General features: G+C 37.8%; 1 protein-coding gene across 3 annotated transcripts in view; it reads right to left on the bottom strand.

Annotated features, from left to right (window-relative positions):
* TBC1D4 (TBC1 domain family member 4) overlaps positions 1–24,784 on the bottom strand; it is a 182,297-nt gene that overhangs the window by 156,426 nt on the left and 1,087 nt on the right. The gene's annotated exons all lie outside the window — the stretch shown is intronic.

The following is a 24,784-nucleotide window of genomic DNA, read 5'->3' on the forward strand; positions in this document are numbered from 1 at the left end:
AAATACTTCAAATTATGTTTCCCCATTTTCACTGGTGTTATAATTCAGCTTTGTAAGCCAATGTGACAAGTTTTAAAAAGATACACTCACAGCTTTATAAAGATATGCTCATATCATATATTCGTTGTTTCTGAACAGATGGAACCACTGTATAATAATTAGGGTATTTTTGGTCATATACTCCAATATGTTATCCTTGTCCTTTATGGGAGATGTACAAAAGTTCATTTGACTTCTGATTACTAGACAGACAACAGCATATACTGAGTAATCTCAGGCATTATAAAGTGATTATAAAACATCTACAATACAGAGTGAGCTTTGCCTGGAAAAAAAGGATAAACTCAAACAGGTGTATAACAAATGTAAGCAACTAAAAAATAAAAACACAGTCAAATCTCAAGTAATTGGAGTAATGAAAGTAACACAAAACTAGTCAAAATATGATCCAAAAGAGATTTACTTATTTAAAATTACATCCTATAGGGAAAGATTAATTTACAAATGTCACTTAGAAATATATAATTCAAGTAGAATAGTTTGAAACACCCATCATTAATTTGTTTAATTGACAACAAATGCCCAAGTGTCGAAACAGTTATACTATTAGTTTCTTGGTTAAATGCTCCTTTCTATATATACATTAAATATATGTCTATTTAACACATATATTTATTTATTACAAAAACATATTAATACATTTACATAACAAATATAAATAATATATTTAGTATAAATATTAGTCAACATATTTAACATAAAATATAAAATATATATTTAATATAAATGTTACAAATAAGAGCCAGGTCGGACAGTCAGTCCTAGCTGTATGCTTGTAAGTAGCAGGAAACAAAAGGTCTAAAGCTTATTATTTTATAGAGCACCTTTTACATGCAGGTCCTCTGTAAGGCACTGCACTTTCTCTCTAATAAGCAGGTTCTGTTGGCTCCATTACACAGACAAGAACACTGAGGCTCAAACAAGTGGTTATGTACCCAAGGCCACATAACCAGTTGCAGAGTAAAGTTCTTAATGGAGAGATCTGGATGCTTACCGCAATACAAATACGTTGAAGAAATGATGCATAGTCCAACTTTGCAAGCACCAAATAAAATAAGACATACTTTTGGGGAGAATGGAAGAATCTATACTAAGAATTCAGCTGGCTGTTAAACTCTGGGAATTTCCCAAGTGATAGAAGTATCTTTATTTCCCAGTAGGCCTCAAAGACCATATTTCACATTTGGTAGTTTATCCTAACAAGGTAACTCATACCCCTTCGGCAATTTATGCTACAAGACTCACCAGAAAGACCAACCATGCAATTAGAGGGCAGACTTTGTAAAGAACTTAATATGAATGACCCACAGACATGAACAAAGGTGCAGGGATTGCCTGAGTGAGTAGGGGGTGCTGGGTGAGGGGGGTGAAAGGGGAAAAATGGGCACAACTGTAATAGTATAATCAATAAAATGTAATTAAAAATTATAAAAATAAAAATAAATTAAAAAAACAGAGAGTGGGCTTTGTGATAGCATGTGTCCAATGTTTCAATCAATCTTGCCTATGTAATGAAGCCTCAGTAAAATGTCTAGACACTGAGGTTTGGTACCTCTAATGTACCTGACAGAAATCAATCACAGTAAATGACTTCCCAATTAACTAAATCTGATATTATAGTACTTTATGAATATGTAATACAATTTTTAAGAAAAATATTTTTTGTTTCCAAGTACCCTTAAGCATTGAGTCGCACACCTAAAATTAAGCTGGTTACAAGGTTTTCTTGGCTATTCAAATCCAAATTTTTTAAGAATCTCACACAAGCAATACATTTTATATATCACAGCCTTTATTTTCAACACAATAATTAAATTATACAATTAAAGCTTAAATTTGAATTTTTCACCAATTCATATTTTCCTCTCCAAATACTGCCAAACAATTGAGTTATAACCATACACATTTAAATCAATTTTATTTAAATTATATTAATTATAGGTATAATAATGCATATCCTCCACTGAGACAAAAAATTCTATTTAAAAAATTCTTATTTAAAATGGTGAACAAGAAAAATCATATGTGGCTCCTAGTACCTGGAATTGTCAAAAGTAAATTAAGCAAAAATGAAAACAGCTTGTGAAATACAATTACTTCTAACAAGGCATCATAAAATTAATCTTCTACCATTCTGAAATGGAGCTTAAACTACCTTCTCATATTATTTAATAGAGGTCTTTCTAGGTTTTAAAAAATACTGAAACAAATGCTAGCACAGATGTTCCATTTTAACTTCTTACACTTCTACAGAATATTAAAATATTGTTTATGTGGAATTAAAGCTGCATACAAAAATTACTTCCAACTTTTAACTAAAATGTTTGAAGTAAAAGATACTATCATTTCCAAATTTAAACACAGAAAACACATAGGAGCTGCTAGACTTTATTAAGCAACACGCAACTTCAGCTTCAGATTGGCAGAGTGCTCTCAGCAGAATTTATGGGGTGGAATTTGGCTTGTTAATACAAGGCTGACTCTAGATACAGACAAGCAAGACCTAACAAGAGCCTGCAGGTCCCAGTTCTTTTACCCAGGATGCACCATGATTTCATCTAAAGGTATATATATTTTGCTTTTGAAACACAATCTTAAAGTACTTTGCATAATTACATAGGAAATGTAATCAAATGAAACCTTTTATACTTGCCAGACTCTTCAATCTAATCACAACCTATTATTTTAAATTTAAAAACTTAGTACTCTACAGGAAGAAAATGCAAACATGAACATATGTTTTTTCCTAATTAAATATATGGCTATTCTTTTATTCACTTCTGATTCTTTTCAGAAAATACGAATTGGTGAAAAATCCAAATTTATATTTTAGTTGGCTAATTGAGAGGTTAGAAAAAAGTAGACACTGTTTCTATGTACCTAATCAAAAAGATTAAAATATCTGGCTTTCCATCCTTCCTATCTTATTTTTCAAACTACATGGTTCGATTAGAACTGGAGAAACTTCTTAATCAACTAAAATGAGCTGATGAGTGTAAAACATGCATGTCCCATGTGACCACAAGTCCACTGGCTACTAGTAACTAGGGGCCTACCCTCCATACATGAAAGCTTTTCTGTTCCCCTCGTTCAATCCTACGCTAATAAGTCTATTGTGTTTTGTCCCTGGTCCTCTTTGTACTCACTCTACAGCTGTTGTAATCACATTCAAGAAACTAAATAGAATGTACACTGATAGAATATGGGTCCCAAATGAAAAATAAATGTGTCTTATGGGAGTAAGGCAAGTCAATAAATCAAAAACTGTTGTTCAAATCAAGTATACACTAAACCATAAAAGAAAATGAGAAAAATTGTAAAAATATAGGATGAGTTTGTACTCAGACCAATACACAAGTGTGTTCACACTCTGACTCCACTTTAGTAGAATCCTTAATGTGTGAGTTAGTCTAAAGATGGATCAGAGACTCCACTCTCTACAATGTACCTATCTACAAAGAAAAGACCTTAATCTGGACCCACCTCAAGAGACTAGCAAAATATATACATGCCAGCTACTCATTTGGCATTTTATAGAGTCCAATGTAAACCAACTGCATTGTACCAAAAGGGAAAAAAAAAAATTGCCTCAGATATGATTCACTATGAAGGTCAGAAGCCTGAATAGCAAAAGACCTCAGGTGTGTGAGACAGGCAATGATTTCTCTAACATGGCAATTTTCAACCTTTTCCATCACACAGCACACATAAAGTACTAAAATTCTGTAGCATTCCAAAATATATTTTTGCCGATGTGACAAAAAATATCATTTTGATTCATCCACACAAGATGGCTATTGTGTTGGCTATTGTCATTTTTTTATTTGACAGCCTCAGGGAAAAGAGGTCAGTTCTCCTGACTAAATAGTCAGGTGTCACATGTTTTAAAAATTCCCACAGCACACCGGTGTGCCGCAGCACACCGGTTGAAAACTGGTGCTCTAACAGGTCGCAAAAGCACTGAATATAACAGGAGATTGATAAACTGGATTTAATTAAAATTAAGAACTTCTATTTCATAAAAGACAAAAGAGACTAAAAAGGCAACTACCATACCAGAAGACTATATTTGTAATACAGGTATCTCTGGAAAAGGACATGTATCCAAAATATGTTTTTAAAACTAGTACAAATCAATAGTAAAAGGACAAACCCATTTTTTTCTTTTTTTAAATTAAGTATAGTTGGTATACAATATTTTTTAATTGGGCGAAAGACTGAAGAGGCATTTCACATAAGAGAATATCCACATGGCCAATAAGTCACATGAAACAGCACTTAGCACATCACTAGTCATCTGGGAAATGCAAATTCAAATCTCCACAAGATACCACTATATTCCCGCAAAGATGGCAAAAATGTAAAAACTGACAATATCAGACAGTAGGAAGGAAGCAGAGCTGCTACAGCTGTTGCATATCGCTGATGAGATCTAACACTCAGGAAGCCTCTTTGGCTGTATCTACTAAGGTCAAACAGACACTATCCCAAGATCTAACAGTTCCCCTCCTAGGAATACACACTAGAGAAATGACTGCCCTTGTCCACCAAAAGACACAAACAAAGATGGCTGCAGCACCTTACTCATACCTGAGAATTGGGAACAGCACAAATCTATCAACAGTAAAATGGATAACAAAGTTGTAGTAATACATTCCTATACAGTAAAAAAATACAGTAATACAGTAATAAAAAAAGGACACACTTCTGCTCCATGCAGCAACACAAATAAATTTCCCAGGTAAAACGTTGAACAAAAGAAAGACACAAAAGAATACATACTGTATGATTCTATTTAAATAAAGTTCAGGCACAAACAAAGCTCATCTATGACAATACAGGATAACGATTTCTGGAAGGAGAACGGTATCTTCTAGAGGGGGCACAAGACACTGACTGCAGGAAATGTTTTACATTTAACTGTGGATGGTAGTCACATGCAATATATATTATACCTAAATTTAAGACTTAGTTAATTAACTAATTATTTATTAATTAATGCAGAGAGATCTTAGGGCTAACCTGGCTCTCTTGACCTTGGCATTGGGGCCAGACAATTGTTGGTGACGGGCTGTCCCATGCACTACAAAATGCTTAGCATATCCATGGCCTCTCTACCCACTAGGTGCCTACAGCAGCCACAGCCCTAGCATGGCAACCAAAAATGTCTCCAGACATTGCCAAATGTCCCCCAGGAGATAAAATCCACCCCCCTCCCCAGCTGAGAACCCCTAAACTAAACTCTAGGTGTAACTAGGAGAATACAGTAAACCTTTCTTATAACCTCTTACAGTCTGGACCAGAATACAATCAGATCATGCCCTAAAAATTTACAACTAGAATTCTTGACCTACAAGGGTAGAAGGATTTCACAGTCTTTCATTTGACACAAGCAATATTATCCAAGTTGCCTGATCCTAAAATGTACGTGAGATGCTTATAAATATGAATTCCCAGGGGCTTTCCCTAGACATCCAGTAGGCCTGGAGTGAGGCCTATAAATCTAAATTGTCTAACAAGTACCTCAGGTGATTTTTATAAACATGCAAGTCTGAGAGAATGGAACTCCAAGACAGCTGTATTTAACATATATATCTTAGGCAGAAAATGTTTTGGCTATGTTGCATGACAAAAATCCCGAACATTTCCACAAGCATAAGTGATAAACAAGACTTCTTTTTTCTCTTAATCTCATGCTAAAAGAAAATAAAAGTCTCCTAAGGCTGAAATACTGTGCCTAGGAACTGTCTCACATTTGGAAAAAGACAGGCCAAGAGAGTGTGGTCTCCCGTAGGGGCTATGAGACTGCCGCCATTTCTGGACAGCCGACCTTGCCCTTCGAACCTGGAGCAGCAGAAAGAGAAAGCAGGAGGTAAATTTAAACCTGGATTCTGTTTCTAATAAACCTTTTAGGCATTTCTTCACTTCAACAATAGCCCTACTCACCTCCACCACCACTCTATCTCTTGTTACCATCTGCCCCAAACCGCAACTCCCCACTTTCCCCAAGTCGCCCTAATTACCAGCTCACTCTTTCAGCACCAGCAAGTCCTGAGCTAGTCACACTCCCTGATCACTCTGTCCCAGCAGAAGGCAGATCTGGGTTTTTTCCCAGCCTAAGGCAAGCATTGCCTTAGCCTCAAGGTCCTCTTCTTTCTCTGGGGGGGGGGGGGGGGGGGGTGTGTGGTGTGTGTGTGGGGTGTGTGTGTGTGTGTGTGTGTGTTTGTTTTTGCTCTCACCTGCTCGTCAAACTTCTCTGCCTTTCTCTTCTCCAAACACTACCTGATACCATTCGTTCCCTTCTGGCCAATTTTCCTTTTGGCTAATGTGATTCTTGATACCTTACCTTTATTTTCTCCAACTGTATTTCCAATTAGTTGCACGATTTGCTTTCTATGATTCCCTCATAATGGTGTTTTTATGCCTGGCCACTACAATTTAATGCCAACAAATATAACAACAATGATAACAAAACGCCATCATGTGAGTACTTCCTTTGTTGTAAGCATTATGTTGAATGCTTTATATCAGTGATCTCACTCCTTTTTCATAATTCTATGAAATAGGTACTAATAATATTCCTACCATATTATAGAAGAGGAAAAGAGACTTAGATTAAGTAATTTACCAATTCTCCCAATCCCTTCTAGTCACCATACTCAGGTATTGCTTTTTTTGTTTGTGTTTTGCTTTTCCTCCTCCAAAATAGAAACATCCTCCCCATCCATCTTCCCTATATCTGTCCTCTTCCGTATAATCATAGCATCTTCTACACAGTTTTCTAAGGAGGACCTATATGATTTCTCCATGTTCTTTTTCTTAAAACAGGGGCAGTACCATTCACTGTCTTTAATTATTTAATATTTCTCCTATGTGTCTTTCTCTTCCAACTGCAATATAAACCTCTTAAGACCCAAGTCAAATGTCATACTTCTTATACTCCTGGACACATAGCACAGTCCTACTCGGAAAGGAAACACTCAAAAACAACAAAAATATATATTTTGTTGAAATTCTTTCAACAAAGCATTAATGAATGCCAAATACATATCAGTCATTTTGCTACATGCTAAAGATACAAAAATGTCACTGTCAAAACTTTTATTTTCCAATTACAGTTTATATTCAATGTTATTTTGTTTTAGTTTCAGGCATACAGCACAGTGGCTGGACAATGTCACAACTTGCAGTGAGTTTACAAACTGGTAGCGGAGAGGGGCTTGCAAGTGAACAGTAAGAACACTAGACAAGTGTTCTTAATAATAATAAAGCGATAAATAAGGAGAATGGGAGCACAGAGGAAGAAACAGCCTTCAAACGGGGGCTGGGAGGTCACATCAAATAAGATATTATAGAAAAAGAAGTGACTTGAGTGGCATTTGTAAAGATTAGGAGACCGCACCCCCAAACTGGTGGCTAAGAGGATATTCTCAACAAAAAAAACCAGTAGGCGAACATAAAAATGTGAAAGGCCAGGTGGGCATGAGAAACGGTGAGTTCAAAGAGGCTGGAAGCCAGAGCTGGAGTACCAGGTGGGGGAAAGGAGAAGGGGAAGAACTGAAGCCTCGTTAGGGAGCGTGGGCATTCTCTGGGTACTCGCGCTGGGCCTAGGAAAGGAGCGAAACAAGGCCTGAAATCGGTGGTTGAGCCAAATACCCATCAATGACCACAGAGTTTAACACACCAGAAACTAACATTATACAAGATTAAGCTGCACCCATTCATAATCTGTTTCCATGACTAGTCAACATAGTTTTTTATTATCATCTTCAACACTATCATGATTACCGAAGCCACTAGATTACAAGAGTGCATCTACCCTGGCTGGTGTTGCTCAGTGGACTGGGGGCTGGCCTGTGAACCAAAGGATTGCCGGTTCAATTCCCAATCTAGGGCACATACCTGGGTTGCAGGTCAGGTCCCCTTCAGGGGACCTTTGAAAGGCAACCACACATTGATGTTTCTCTGCCTCTCTTTCTCTCTTCCCTTCCCCTCTCTCTTAAAATAAATAAATAAAATCTTTTTTTTTTTTAAAGAGTACATCTAATATTCTGCACAAGTTTGGGGTCCAGTGAGTACCTGTACTATTGAAAGGAAACAGCAAGACAGGAGCTCATGTTCAGTTTATTACTTTTTTAAAAACATGTGTAATACTTCCTAGAGTTTTAAATACATAATGGCATAAAAGAAATGCAAGTGAGAGCTTTAAAGAAAAAAGGTTCACACTACTATGTTTGTTTCTCACCACAGTCAGGAAAAGACTTCAAGTGAAGGATTTCACTTGTGTGAAATGTCTATGTGTGGATTTCAGTAACCATATGCTTTCAAACTCCATTTCCATATATAATAGAGCTATAAATACCTTTAATACTACAACTTCAAAAATTACTAGGGGCTAAAAACTTTCCATATCTACCAACATGTTCTCTCAAAATGGCATGATTATGTTGCTGAGCAACTTGAAAATCACCATGAAGCTACTGAAAGAAATGTGTAACTTGATTAAACCCATAAATGCCATATCCTTTCTATTGACAGAAATTTTAAAATAGCAGTTTCCTAATAACAGAGTTCTTCACTTCCTTCATAGGTAGACGTGTTGATGTTAAAAAGTCTCAGACAGACTAAGAGCAACATTTCACTAAACCACAAATACCTTGATTGTTAAAAATGATCTGTCGTTTTCTCTAAACTCTAGAACCAGCCCCTAAAACATCCAAGTTCCTTGAGATAGTGCAGATCTCACGTCAGAGACCATGGGGCGACCCAGTAAGCGTGTTCTCTCCACAGCCTCCTCTCATATTTAAGGTGAGCTTACGCCACGCCCACTGTTTGTTTGTTTCTGTAGAAATGACATAAATCTCTCACGCCTGGCTGCTAACTCGCTACTCTTACACTTGATTAGCTCAGCCAATATTTGTTCATGGCCAGAGTGGAGCTGGTAACAACAGTGGTCACAAGGAAATTAAACCACTCTGATGACTATGACATTTTCATCGTTTCCAAACATCATTTGGGTCCAACATGTACCCAAAAATCACCTTCTAAAAGTCCTACGCGGACACCATTATTATTTTTGTTTTTCTCCTATCAACAAATTTTTAAATATAACAGCCAGTTCAATAATGGATAGGAAAGTGAACCAGAGGAACAAATGCAAATGTGTCCCATGTCCGAAGTTCATATGATACCTAAGACAACTCCTCAAGTGTAGAGTACCTCAGAAATAAATAAGCAAATATAAATAAATAAGTAAGCAAAGAGAAGACTGGTATATTTACATCTTGATTTTTTTTTTCTTCCTGGGAAATTCAAATCAGAAACCTATCTCTTACTAGGTAGTAGAGTTAATATGCTACTGCTTCCTTCCAGGACTAAACATTCTCCATCTACCGCTCAAAAATCTATGAGGGTAGAGATTAAAGGAGAAAAAAGAAAAAAAAAAAAAAGATGTGGCAAAGTGGAGCTAAATTTCCCCCAAATGCCTGCAGCATCATTTTTCCAAAGCTGAACAAATCCTTATCACCTTGGGCAAACTGCCTCGCTGCCAATGCAGCCCCAAATGACCATAAATAAAATGTTAATTGTATTAATTACAGCAATTTCTTTCTGCAGAGCATCTCATCATTCGGGGGCCCTGCTTCAGCCGTGAAGCCGGGACCCACCTTGGCTTCTCCCCATGGCAGCCCTCTCTTCCCCGCGGCGTGTAACGCTGCTCCTAATCATGCCTCAGAGTAACAGCCTCTCAGTGTCTGACCACAAATGTCACCGTAACCATTATCTCACCTATACATCGCCATGGGTGGTAATGTCCATGCTACAGAACAGACCCTTATGATTAGAGGCTGACCTAGCACCTGATTTCTCATGGAATTTACTGATACATAAAGTGATATATTAACTGCTGTTCAGGTGGCAGATATTCTAATAACCACCCATCAAACACCCAAGAATCTGGTAACTGTTAATACACTCGCAATATTGCCAATATGTGTGCAGTCAGAAACAGCGTTTTGACAATCACTACAGAAAGAATACATGTCATAACAATGTCACCAGAGGCAGAAGCAGCAACAGTGTCATGATGAAAGCGAAGGCATTTTAACAAGACTGTGTTGCGCCTACTCCTATAGCCTTGCTGTTTCCTGAGCTCAAATTAACTGACATTGGTTCCTAGAGCTGTAATCAAAATCCTGCACAGCAAGGGGCTCTGTGCTCCCTAATTCAATGGTTCCCCAAATCCAGCCTGCACACAAGCGCCAAGCTGGCTGCATTCCTGTTACCAGTTTTTATGTAGATTCCCTAGAGGTTCTGACTCAACATTTCTGGGGAGGGGCCCAAGAATCAAATAAATATGTATACTTTTCTTAAACTCACCAAAATATTCTCATGTGCTTTCGGGTTGAAAAACACCTGCACCTCTCACCCTCCCCACCCTGCTGAGACCCTTCTGTTGGCCCGATGTTCATGAAAATGGTTGCCAATGTTCTAGAAATCATGATTACTGATGAAGGATGTCATCTCTCTCTGGTGTCTTCAGCCAGAAAATGAAAACCTGTGCAAATCACTGCTAATAGCCAGCCTTTTTTTTAACAAATGAAAACTGATTTTTGCCCCTAAAGGCTGTTTCTCCCCCACTCCCTGAAGCCTTCCTCTTATCTGTAAATGGTATGGGACTGCCCACTAGTTAAACAATCAGCAAACCTGGGACTTACTCTGAATTGTCATCTCCTCAAAAGGCCTTCCTTCCCTAACTCCTGTCTTGCTCTTGTCTACAAATACAGAAAATTCATCTCAACTCTCCCAAGCTGAAAAGGCCTGCCGGTAGGTGATAACCAGCCATCCTCCCATCCGAGTTCCGGTGCAGTTTCCCCAGTGCCTGAGGAGTGCCCCCCTCAGTGGGCAGTGCCATTCTCCCTCGGGCAGTGAGTGAGCTGTAACAGTGCCTGGCTTTAAGTCTAAGCACACCAACCAAGGAGAAAACGTTCTCAGGAGCCCCAACCATACTTCTGTCCTCTTGCATTGGCAAACACTGAGGCGCATTCCCTGGAACGCCAGGTAAAACTTATAAACTGGCCGGTTCCTGGATTCCTGGACAAGTGAATGGCATTCCCCACCTTGGAGCTGGGGATGGGGCCAGCATTCCTGTAGCATATGGGCTGAGTGGCTGAAGAAGAGGTAACTTTAAGAAATACTTAAGATAATTAAATGAGGAAAACAGAGTTGGGGAATCTGTCTACTATTCTATCCAATCTAGAGTAAGTTTTCTCTTCTTACTCTCTCATAACACCACATTCTTTTTCCTCACAGCCCCTACCAGAGTTTAAAACTAAGTATTTGTGGATATGTAGCTAATGTTTACAGAACACTTACTATGTGGCACTGTTCTGAATGCTTTGCATGAATGGGTTCAGCTAATCCTCAGAACAATCCTATCATCCCCATATTGTGGAGGAGGACAGCAAGAGACAAAGAGGTGCAGGTGGCCCAGGGCCATGCAGCCTGGAACTCGCAGAGCTCTGTGTCCCAACCATCAGAGTCCAGGGCCCAGGCATTCAGCTACTAGACTCTGGCGTTCTTTTTCCTTAGCTTTTCCTCGCTGCTCCACAAAACTATAAGCTATATGAAGCAGGGAATGCATTTATTTTATATACCATTCTACATCAATGTCCAAGGTAGTACCAGGCATACAGAAAGCACTCAATTCACCTAATATCTGAACAAATTAACACATGGTTGACGTGAATGAATGAACGAGGTAATGAACAAAGGAACACCTTGGAAAACCATAATCCCGATTTACAGATTGTTCATGTTATGCAGGAGTGGGGTCCACAGCTTCAATTTCCTATGTCTGGCTTCTCTGACTGCAGGTTCACCACCTCTGTTCTGCACGGTCAGGCCTTCACAGTCCGTAATAAGTGGACTCTTCTCCTTTACGAGGCCACCAAACAGCAAGATCATAAGTGAACATGTTCAAAACATAGAATAGTGTGAGTTAGGGATGAAATCTTCTTGCATTACCCTGCCTGCATTTGACAAATGAACACTGTCTTCACTGAGAGTAAGAACCCAAAACTGAAAACATATACAAAGCCCTTTGCAGAATCAGGTGCTGAGGAAATTTAACAAACATTTTTTTAAAATCAACAATTTTAGTAAACTGACCAATTCAAAGTCTCTGCTTGATTTATGGAGATCTAAGTATAGGCTAAGTGTTTGTTGTAATTCTCTCTCATGATGGCAGAAGGACTTTTAAAAATAAATTATCTGGAAAATATAAGTAGATAAGAGAAAATCACAGACCAAATTCCTATGTTGGTTCCCACTGTCCATGTCCAGAATTAATTCTACTCTCAGAAGAAAAATCAAAGCAAAATCATAGCAAACAAGATTTCCAGAGAAGCTATTAATTGGTACAATTGCAGGTACACAAAAGCTATTAACCTAACTGGTTCCTCAGCCACAGGGTAATGTAAACAGGGTAACAAATCCAACGCTAACCAGTATTACCTCTCATACTCATTACGAACATTACAGCTTGTCTCTCTGCAGAGGTGACTCCTGAGTTTATCTTCCATCCGGGGGCAAAAGAAAACAATGTAAATGGGCAAACATGTTATGAAACTATTTACATGTTTGCCTTTTGCCTTAATTAACAGCTACACTCGCTGTTTTGAACAACGCACCATCAGCAATATGTCTTCAAGCCAAGCTTACTAATGGAAAGTAGGTTTTCAAAGATCATTTCGATCATTAATAAAGAACAATGACAAAACAGAAACTCATTTGGAAAACACACGTGGCTTCATTAATGGCGCAAACAGTAATCTCCTACCCTGTCAAAGGGACCGAACACTGAAGAAACATGGAGATGCCGGCAGGTAGACAAATTATACCGAAGGCACTGGAAGAATAAGGAGAAAATGCCGTTTTCTGAGGGAAAGAGGAAAAAGCAGGGGCCCTGTATTTACAAAGACAAATGACTGTGGCAACTTTTAATTTTTCCTGGAAAAAGAAAGCCATCTTCCCTTGTGTGTATATTCTTTAAAGTAGAGTCCCAACCCATGGGAATATTGTACTGCAGAATGTGAATAACGTTTTATCTGCAGCTTCTTGCTCCACCTATGGCCACTGAAAACTATGATCAACCTATGAATTGTTGTTATTCTAAACATTAAATAAAATGAACACAGGGAAGTAATTACTCTGTCACAAGGACATGCAGTTTAAGCAAACAAAGAAACCCTAGATCTTATAAATCCTACATCTTACTATCAGTCAACAGTTCACTGTGGACATTGGCCACAGTTTTTTTTCTCTCTCTCTCATTCCTGGTCTCATCCTGGAAAATCTCACCTCCATTCATTCATTTCCCTTTTTGATTAAAAAAAAAGTTTGAGGTACATCTTGAGTCTTCCCTGCCCTTTTTAGAATAAGGCTTAAAATTCACGACCTAACAACAGTCAATTTTAGACTTTGTAGTAAAAACTTATAGAATCCATTCGAAGCATTGTGTAACTATTTTAAATAGCCTTCCAAAGGAGATCATTTTTCCACTGAGCAGCCGAAATAACTGAGCTGAACTGAAAGTGAAAAATAATTCAATTATTGCAAGGACATAGTCACAACACTGGCCTTCTGATCATCTTCCAGATGTCCCAAAGCTCAATTCACATATTCAACGAAAAGGCCACAGAGACATCTGTCCTCGTGTTGACAGCGTTAGTAAACTTCCTGTGTTTTGATGGGCGAGGGGAGACAAAGTTCATCTCAAATCAGTCCACAAATTTTTTTCAAAAACTACTTAACTTACATATAATCTCATTTAATATTATAAGCAGTATGGTATCTCTGAAATTATAAACATGACAAAAAATATTGTACAAACAATACAACCAACATTTTTTAAAGTTAATGATAACTAAAGACAAATAAATATAGGAACATATGCAGTTCCTTCCCAGGAAACTTTCAACTCTGCCCATGGATTTAAATTCCTTAAGGGCAGGGACCAATTCTTACTCAACTCAATTTCAATTTGTTCAAATGAATCCCTGCTATAAAACTATGTCCTGGGCATACAACTGTGGACAGACAGAAAGCTCCCTCTACCTGTGGAGCTTTACGTTCTAAGGGTGGTGACAGCAACATCAGAAAGTATTAGAAAGTGTTAAAAAATTAAGTTTAAATGTTTAAGGAACAAAAAGAAAACAAATAAAGGGCTGAGATAGAAGTGCAAAACTGGGATTCCTACCTAGTTTATTAGATAGAGGGTCACTGGAGGCCAATCAGAGAAAGTGACATTTGTGACTAAAGTAAAGAACTGAAACCTGAGAAAAAGCTGATCTAGCAAAGAACAGTAACCACACATGCTTTGAAGTAATCTAAGAGTAGGCTTGTTGAAGGATGACTGAAATGTGGCGAGCACGCTGGAGAAAGAGACTGGAAGTACCAAATGGGGCGGAGTCACACAGGATCAGGTGGGAAGGAATTTCGGTGTTACTTTACGGGCAAAGGAAACCTAATCTGCTTTGAATATTACAAGGACCATTTCTACTGCTCCCTGGGAGAAGGAATTGATGGAGGACGAAAGAGAGCAGGGGGAGGAGTTGAGAGGAGTCTAGTAGTCCCAGCAACAGATAATGGGAGTTAGACCAGGTGGCTGCAGAGGTGAGGGAGAGATACGGATGCATTAGAACTAAGTTTTGGACGCAGGATCAACACAACTTCCCTCTGAGACCAAAGTTGAGTGAAAAGTAGGGCACAAATATAATTCCAAGGCAACATGAATCAGCAACTACAAATTCAAGTGCAGATGTGAAGTAGGCATTTAGATACTAAAAAGAATAAATAAAATAAAATAAAAGCTTAAGCTTAGAGACTAGAGCTAGGTTAGAATGATACATTTGAGAGCCATCAATAAAAATTTAAAAAGTGGGTTTTAGAAAGTGCAGGTTTTGAAAACTCAGATCTACTTGCTAACTTGTGTCCTTAGGGAAATTATAGATTTAGCTTTCTCACCTATAAAATGGGATTTTTAAGAGGATTGTAAAGAGCAGAGGCCGGCAAACAATTTCTGTAAAGTGCCAGGCAATAAGAATTCTAGACTTGGAGGCCATAGGGTCTGTGTCAAAAATAGTCTCTACTACCATTGTAGCATGAAAACAGCCATAGACGATATGCAAACAGATGAGTGGACCTGTGTTCAAATACAATTGTATTTACAAAAGTAAAGGCCATAGTTTACCAACCACTGATCTAGAGCAGTAGTTGTCAAAGTGTAGCCCTGGACCAGGAGCATCAGTATCACCTAGAAATTGCTAGAAATGCACATTCTGAACCTCACCCCAGACTTCCTGAAACAGAAACTCTGGAGGTGTCATGGTGGTCCAGCAATCAGTATTATACAAAACCTCCAGATGATACATGCTCAAGTTTGAGACCCCCTAGTGAAAATACACACACACACACACACACACACACACATACATACTTCTTAGAGCTATTATTATTATTAATCTAGGAGTTTACAGTATAATTCCTAAATATAGAATCAAATGCTGGATACATGTGGTGGGTCAAGCGAAAAAGAGATAACAAATTCACTTAAACTATGAGGTGGGCTTACAGAAGAATACTTGAGTAATTACATGAAATTGAACTTCACCAATCTAACAAATGGTGAGGCTGAACTCTGGTGTATCTTTTATGTAAGAATGAAAGGGAAGTAAAAGATGAGTCTATTTACAACCTTCATAACTATTTTAACATAAAAAATCTCTAGGATATGTATTTAAGAAACAGGTACAACCATGCATCTGAATATATGTTATTGACTCATAAAGCATATAAGGATTACAAAATATAAACTATAAAAGTGTATTGTGACATAAAAATATATCATTATATAGTATAAAATGATAAAGTATAAAAATAATGCATCTTACCATCATTATACAACATATACAATAAAGCCAGGAACAATGGTAACAAGTCATGTGATCTAAGTATCTTGGGTTAAAGAGAAAAAAATATGTAAATTTTAAGGTTAGATAAAACCCAATGACCTGATTGGCTGATGTATCGTTTTACAGGAGTTCAAGTAGGAAAAAGTGGTTCCCTCCACCAAAAAAAAAAAAAAAAAAAAATTCACAGGGTCCATAGTAGTAACATCAGTATGCTGAACTTGTGCTATATATAGAATCCAGTGCCATAGTCCTGTGTTTGGAAAATCATCTCTCTCATCACACTGAATTTAGGTTATTAGTATAACTGTTACTGGTTTTATACTTGTGTTTGTGGGTATTTTGTAAATTGTTTTTGGTTTTAGAATCACTTAAAAGCTAGAGCCATAAGTATATGAAGTTTACATCTAGATATTTCTGAACATAAAGTAAGAGTAAAACAATTATGTTAACATCTTATTTACCTTTAAAAGGATTCTGGAAAACCATAAGTTTGGAAATCTCTTATGATTTCCTGATGTTTTTTAATATGTTTCTGATACTCTATGATTAGATGACAGAAAGAGAAAAAAATATGGAATCAAAATTTTGATTGGTTTAATTTTAAATAATCTTGACACAGGTCTTTGCAATCCCACAAAAAAGATATGGGAGTTACTATTTTTTAAGTTACTGATCTATTCCAAGTTTCATTTCTTGTAAGAGGTTGGGAAAGAAAGGATTTCCAAGTAATGGGATCTTCCTGGCTAAATATAGAACCTAAATTTGTTACTCTAGATCTTGTATTTTGTGGAAGTCCTTAACCAGTTGACTAGTATTTACTTTGTAACTGCTGTGGATTTTTACACACATTTCTAAAATTCTCAAATTCAGAACCATAGAACATTGTATTATCAGTATTACATAACTTGTTAGTAATTTGTTGTTCGAAGTCAAACAATGCTGCTGGTTGAGCAAAACACGTAGTCTTGCTTCTCACAATTGTATCTTTTCGGTATCTCACCATTGTATCTTCATACACATTTTCAGTAATAGGTTATGTAATCTGAAGAAATACCTTTATGGCTTAGGCCTTTTACAAACCAATATACAAATCTGTTTTCAGGCCCTGGATGGTTCCCAGCTTCTTCAGTTCACCTCTTGCCCTGGTTTTAGCCATTTAATTCTCATTAGAAGGGCAGCCCAAGAGCTTTTCTTCAGTTTACCTGAAATTAAACTGATGGTCTTCCTGCTTGGTTCTCCAAATATTTCTTCCCCTTAGGGGTCTAGACGCACACTCTTTATGCCTGCTGGGATACTTCATTGCTCTGTGTTGGATAGTCCTGGTTCTGCTGCTCACTTTGTAGATCATCTAATGCCTGTTGCCTAACTCTTTCAATACTGTGCACTGTCTGCTTCACAGAATTTCTTTCCAATCATGAAAACTAGTCTTCCCTCTTCTATGAGATGGTTGGATCCTGTCCATCCCTATTGGTTCCTCGCAACACTGTACCCATTGTGTACTGCTTTTATTTTAGTTTTTACATGGATTTTCAAAGGCCTGTTGGCATGAGCATAGCCTAGCGGTGGTCGTGTGTTCAACCCCTCTATATTTATCCATAATTCTTTTTTTAATTAAATTTATTTGGTGCCATTGGTTAATAAGATCATATGTGTTTCAGGTATACATTTCTCTGATACATGAGCTGTATTTTGCATTGCGTACCCACTACCCAAAGTCAAATCATCAAATATCTAATCATCTTTTACCTAATTTGAAGCAGGTTCAGATCTCTGTCTAGCTTTTTAAATAACAGTATTAAAAGAATACAAAAATGGATAGTATTATATTCTATCTCTTGACTGTCCTTTACATTTTAACTTCCCCCTTTGATCCTAAACCATTTCCAGTGGCTTAGGAAAAAGCTAGCCCGTAAGCTTCACCAGCCTAATATATCATATAACTTTTTACTTCCCATTAAAAGAAAAGTACATACTGGCATAACTATACCCGAGCATGCATTCAGCATTAATTATTATTTTACAAATGTAATAAGCTATTTAACTGTGGAGAATTCCAATATAAAAGTGGGAAAAATACAAATCCTTATTATGTGGAATCTAGAATACATGATCTCACTTTCGAATGGAATCTAAAACCTCGTAAATGCACGGAGTAGAATAGTTGATGCCAGGGGCTGGCAGATGGGAAAAATGAGGAGATGTTGGTCAAAGGGTGTCAACTTTCTATTAGGCAGGACAAACAAGTTTTGAAGATCTAATGTACAGACAACATGGCAACTATAGTTAATAATACTACATGATAGATTTGAAATTTGCCAAAAGAGAAGATCTTAGGTTTTCTCACCACAAAAAAATAAAAATGATAACCATGCAAGGTAATGGTATGTTAATTAGCTTGACTGTGGTAATCATTACATTTGATACATATATCAAAAAACATCACAGTGTACCCTACAGTATACACAATTTTTATGTTAATTATGCCTCAATAAAGCTGGAAAGAAAGAAAACTACTATATTAAAAAAAGAATGGGGAAAAAGTGATAGCATAAAAGTTCATAACACTACCAACTAAAAACAATTGTTCAACAACTGCATTCTATAGCAGAAGGTAAGAGAATAGGCTTTAGAATCTGCCGGCCTGAACTGGAATTTGCTTCTATTATTACAAGCCTTGTGTCCTTGGGGAAATAATTTAACTTCTCTGTACCAGCTTTGTCAGCTATAAAACCAGGGAGAATACTGGTACATACTTGTCATGGTTACTGTGAAAATAAAATGTGACAACCTAGGAAATGCACTAAGGGCAGTGACGTCACCCAACAGGAGCTCAGTAAACGTTAACTTTTAAGAAAATGCATTAAAAAGGCTTCTCAGATAGATATACTATGGTATACAGTATCACATCACAGCTTAGAGTGACAAGCTAATGACGTCTTTAGTTGATGCCTCCCAGTGAGTTATTAAATTTGAATTAATATTTTATGTAGACCATATTTCAAGCACAATCCTTTTCCTGGTCAATAATTCTGAATATAGTACTAAATTAAATTATAATTAATCTGTCCCTCATTTTACAAGGTCCTACATCTAAATAACTGCATGTTGACTTGATTCAGACATGCCAACACGGCCCAAATGAAAAAACTATCCAGATGATTTAACAAAACAAAGGCTCTGAGATTTTTGTTAAAACCAGGAGTAAACAAAACTGTTTGCCATAATTATTCAGCATGGCCATCATCATATTTCACCTTATTCACCAAAGTGTCAAATCTCTGTTTCTTTTTGCCTTATTTTCTTAACAGCAGATATATCAAACACACTGAATGCTGTTATTTCTCTAGATGCAAATAAATAAAACTTTAATTTTTGCAAAATGTTACCATAATGTAACATTAGGATATATTCTCAAAAAATTGTTTATTCCCTCCGCAGAACTTAAAACTTTTGTTTGAAAGGTAAAGTTTTTGTGCAACATATGAATAGTCTTATGATGCATGGCAGAATAATTCTATCAAGGAAAAGAGACTGGCAAAGCTAGTAAGCTAAAAAATGAAGAGTTTCATAAAATCTTCTCTAGTCAGATATTATCCCTCCTCAAACTCACCTTGAACTTTTAAGTCTGAGAATAATTGTAAAAATAACCACAGGAACATTGTGGTCATATAACCAACCAACCACATGAACAAAATCAGTGAGAGCTATTGTTCTCAAACTGTGATCCCCTGGCCAGCGGTCTATGAGCATCACCAGGGAACTTGTCAGCACCAGAAACTGAGGGTAGGATCCAGAAATCTGTTTTAACAAGCTCCCAGGTGATACTGACACATAATCAAGTATGAGAACCTCTGGCTTATGATGAACAAGTCCTGATACTTAACAGCCTCAATCTTCATGACAGCTCTCCTTTATAACTGGGAAGCTCTGGGCACACATTTTTACCTTCCCTCAGATATCACAGTCAAGATTCTACCATGGAACCGAGCACATTAACCTCCACCTCAGATCAGGAAGAAGGGAGAGAAAAAGAAAAAAAGACTATGCCAAACACGAGAAGACAGTGGTCTACCTGTCCAGAATAGTAAACTACTCAGTAAGCAAAGAGACAACTGAAAATTCCCACATTTCTATTTCTGTGATTACCTGACTAGTATCTTGACAAAGCGACAGACCATGAACTATGAGGGATAACTGAAAAATGACCTTTTTGAAATACATCGGTAAAAATTAAGTTGAAAATTGGTTACCTGAATAAAGCTCAGAAAATATGTTCTTGCAAATTTCAAAAATATATAAACAAAATCAATGAAAATTATAGCAATTACGTTTTTGTCTTTTGAATGATTTTCATTCTATAATTATGATATGTGACTTTCCTAACAGTCTCATGCAAATGATAATTAACTCTAACAATGTTTATAAACATGCACAACTCTTGTTTTTTTCCAACATGGTAAAATGTACATACATAAAACAATTTCTGCTTTTTAATAGGAAAATTGAGAGAATGCTACACAACCTCCTTCTGAAAGTAGATAAATATTTGAAGAATTCCAGTGACCCCCCCCCACTTGGGTACAGAATCAGATATTCTTGGATCCCCAACCATTTTAAGCCTACAATTCAATTTATGCCAGTGGGATTTTTTAAGTAAGAGTTAAGCACTTGTCCTAGCTCATATATCCAAGTTTGGCTGAAATGTGCTAAGGCTGACATTTCTCCTGCACAAGACTACACAGGCTGGGGTAAATGGGAACCAATCTGTGTTGGCATATATTTGATCTGGAACTGGTTGGTTTGCTCCCAACCCCCACCTGTCTTTGCACCTGGGAAAAAGAGCTCTGTATTAGACTGTTCAGGCTGAGCACTCCTCCAGACACACATCCGTGAGCTGACTCTGATCTACAAGGAACATCTGGAGCCAGAGGGCACATCACTATGGCAACCCTCCAAACCAGATCCAAACTACTAACAGTGCTTTCTCTGAGGTCACATGTAGATCTACCCCCGAAAGACGTGTGAATAGATATTCTGCAAACATTATCATTTTATGTATAGAAACCACTGAGTGGTTTCTGTCTTCATCTCGTGACACAGCAAGAACACCAACTTTGCCATTTAATTACAGTCACCGTATGTCTCCGTGTGCCCTAAACGCTCTAGCTTTGTACTTGCTATGCTTGTGTAATTGTGAGTGGTGCCCCCTTTCTCCCTGAAAACTGTCACAGACTACACAATAAATTACATAGGCATCTACAGATGGGCCCGTTTCAGAAAAGGGACAGGCAAGAGGGTGAAACCAGAGGCAAGTTTGTTTGGTGATGTTTGTAGACCTACTGCTCTGGGCTACCTTCCACACTTTGTCCTGTGACTGTGGAAAGTACATAGGAGACTCTCTTAACAATGATTGTAAAAGTCCAACTAAATAATTCTCTTCTTCAAATGTAGAACTAAGGGGCAAAGCAAACAACAGGTCTTTTTTGTTCTGATTTCAAGGATGCCCAGAATCACCTAGAGCCTACTCCAGATAAGGCAAACTGCGGGATGGTAATAATGTGGTGAATCCATCCCTTTTACAAGTGAAGGAGAATCAACACTTACGGCAGTTGTACTTAATAAATGCTTCCCCAAAAATGTGTCTCATGTTCTCTATTATAAGACCCATGCCAAGTGCATTCAGGTACTCAAAGGCAGATGTGGCCAACAGCACACAGTGTCTGATGACTGCAGTGGTCTGCTCAACAAATATTAATGCCAAAGATTGAAAGTGACAGTCCTTAGTTCTTTGAAGCCAACCCTCAGATGTGTTTTATTTGACCCAGAGAGGATTCTTAAATGTTTATAATATTTGCTAATAGTTTAAAGTGTGGACTTGTTCGTAAAAATCCTAATTTCTACTTTCTCTTGGGAAATCAGAAGCTCTGGCAACACTGAACCTATATCTTGTTAAGCAATTTCTAACTGGAGCAGAATAGCACCTTAAGAAAGGACATCCACTACCTCGTCCATCACAGTCCTTGCTCAACCCTCTTCCCAGACATTTGAATTTGTAACCCCTGATTTATGGTTGGAGATCATCCTTAGACGGACAACATCTGGCCTTTCAAACTGACAAAAAGGAATCCATATCTTGAGATCAGCGATTTTCACCCAGTATACCACCAAGCATTTTATAAATATGCAATACTTGACCATTTAGTCAGGGGCACTGACCTCTTTTCCCTTAGATTTTCAAATAAAAACAATGAAAACAGCCCTTGCCGGTGGCTCAGTTGGCTGGAGTGTTGTCCTGTAACCAGAAGGTTGCTGGTTCAATTCCTGTTCAGGGTACATTCCTACATTGCAGGTTCTATCCCCAGTCTGGGCGCATTACTGGAGACAACCAATCGATGTTTCTTTCTCTTTCTTTCTCGTTCTCTTTCTCTCTCTCCCTCTCTAAAATCAATGAACTTATTTTTAAAAATTAAAAAAAAAAATTACAACAGCCAACACAACAACAGCTGCTGGTGTGAATGCCGTGTCTTGAACCATAAATATATACAGGTCCTATACAGGCTGCATCTTATTGGTCACACTGCATAGTAAGAATGCACCTGACTGATTAATTCTTTGTACCAGAAATCCTTATATACAGGTATAGGCACCTGATTTATTGAAGTCACTTTTGAGCGCCCTGGCTGGTGTGGCTCAGTGGATTGAGCGCTGGCCTGCGAACCAAAGGCTCATCAGTTCCATTCCCGGTCAGGGCACACGCCTTGGTTGTGGGCCAGGTCACCAGTAGGGGGCGTATGACAGGCAACCACACATTGATGTTTATCTCCTTCTCTTTTCCCCTCCCTTCCCCTCTTTCCAGAAAGAAATAAAATCTTTAAAAAAAAAAAAAAAAAAAGCTATCTTTCAAAAACAATCAACCTAAAAAAAAAGTCCCTTCGGAGCAAAAAGGGTAGGTAATTACTATTATGGGGGGGGGGCGTTCTAAAGCAATCAAAATTATACCTATTTTTGTGAAATCGGCAAAAAATCATGATTTTTTTGGTGTGCTGCAGAATTTTAGTAATTAGTTTATGTGAGCCATGAGATGAAAAAGGCTGAAAATCACTGCTTTACATAAAGACTCAACTGAGATATGGCAATAAATAGGACATGTTATGTTTGTTTGTTTTTTAATCAAAGAGCCATATGGCTTCCACTGCTCCTACAGGGCCAAAATGAGAAAATGAACCTAAGCATATTATTACTTGTGAAATAATCACATTGAGCCTCTAACACCTAAATATATAATGAGATAAATAAAAGTGGTCTCAACAGCCACTGTTGAGAATTCAAGGTGCCATGACCCATAAACAAACTTTGAGCACCAAAGAAATTAGCCATAATGCATCATGTATCAGATCTGAAGAAAATAGCTTGAATATAAACCACCAAGAATCATGAAATGCTCTTTAAGTTCCTCTAAAAAATACAATTTCTTCCTCCTTGCTGACAGAGTCAAAGTAGGTGATAACTTTCGGAAATAAAGAACATGCTGCACGCCAATTTCAGAACACAGGTGAAAGATAAAATAAGTTCTGAACAAATAAGCAGAACATGAAATTTATCTTAATCATGTTTAGGATCTTAAAATAATTTTTAATAATGTATCTTACCATAAGTATAACAGTGGTCACATTAGTTAAAATTGCTCTCTTCACGTTGGGAGTTCTGTTAAGATATTAAACTAGTTTACAAAGTGATGAAATTTAAGACAAAGAGCTTTTATTTTCCTCAATTCGGCTTCGGGCCTTTTCTAAAAATCTACTAAACAAACACAAAGGCTTTCAAATACAGATACTAGACTAATGATTTTTTGAAAAAAATTAAAGCCTTATTTATAGGCTATTTTCCTCATCTGACTATTAATTTCCCAGATACCAGAGGAACAGCCACATGGTGCAACTGAGACTTTATTTATTTATTTATATTTAGACAACACTTCTTCCAAGGGATCTAAAGCACTATACAAACATGAAATAGCTACCTCTAGAATAGTATTTTGGTGGCTTTTGGCATGGTAAAAACTCTTCACACATTTTTTAAAGCCTGTTTTCAATGACTCACTATGGCAAAGTTTTGTTTAGATTCCTCTCACCAGTAGAGGAAAAACCGCGCCAGTTTTTAAGGTCTAAAAATGCACTGTTTGGTAACAGGCACCTCGATTTAGTAAAACTCTGGAGAAATGATATTAGAAAACAGATTTCGACCTCTTCTGTGACACTGATTTTTAAATCACACAAGTAGGTATTGATTCCGTCTCCGATTAGCGTATAAAATCATTTTTAACAAGTCTTTCCACCCAACATTTAAATGCAGGCTCGTACTTTGTCGAGAATCTGACAACGTCTAGTAACTTCTCCTAAGCCTCGCTCCGAAACAGCCTCCCACACGGAGACCTGCAGGTGCTGCTGTGACTAGGATGCGACCATCTAAATGGGCTAAGGAGCAGAGCTCCACCGAGAAGGAGAGTGAGCGCGGGGCCCCTAGAAACCCGACCCTCTTCCGCGTTCCCTCTTAGACACACACGCACGCCGCGCGATCCTCTTGGGATGCGCGCTGCTCTCCGCATCCTCCCGGGGCGTGCCCACTCCTCCGCTGTCCAGCGACTACTCTGCCTCCCTCTCAGTCCCCTGCTCCAGAGCGTCCTCCTATCCCGCCACCGGACCCCGACTCGCCCAGTCCCTAGCTTCCCGACTCAGGGACTGAGGAGCTGGACC

Source organism: Pteronotus mesoamericanus, unplaced genomic scaffold (assembly GCF_021234165.1).
Source record: "Pteronotus mesoamericanus isolate MK-2021 breed Mesoamerican mustached bat unplaced genomic scaffold, CSHL_Meso_final contig_94, whole genome shotgun sequence".
Taxonomy (NCBI): Eukaryota; Metazoa; Chordata; class Mammalia; order Chiroptera; family Mormoopidae; genus Pteronotus; species Pteronotus mesoamericanus.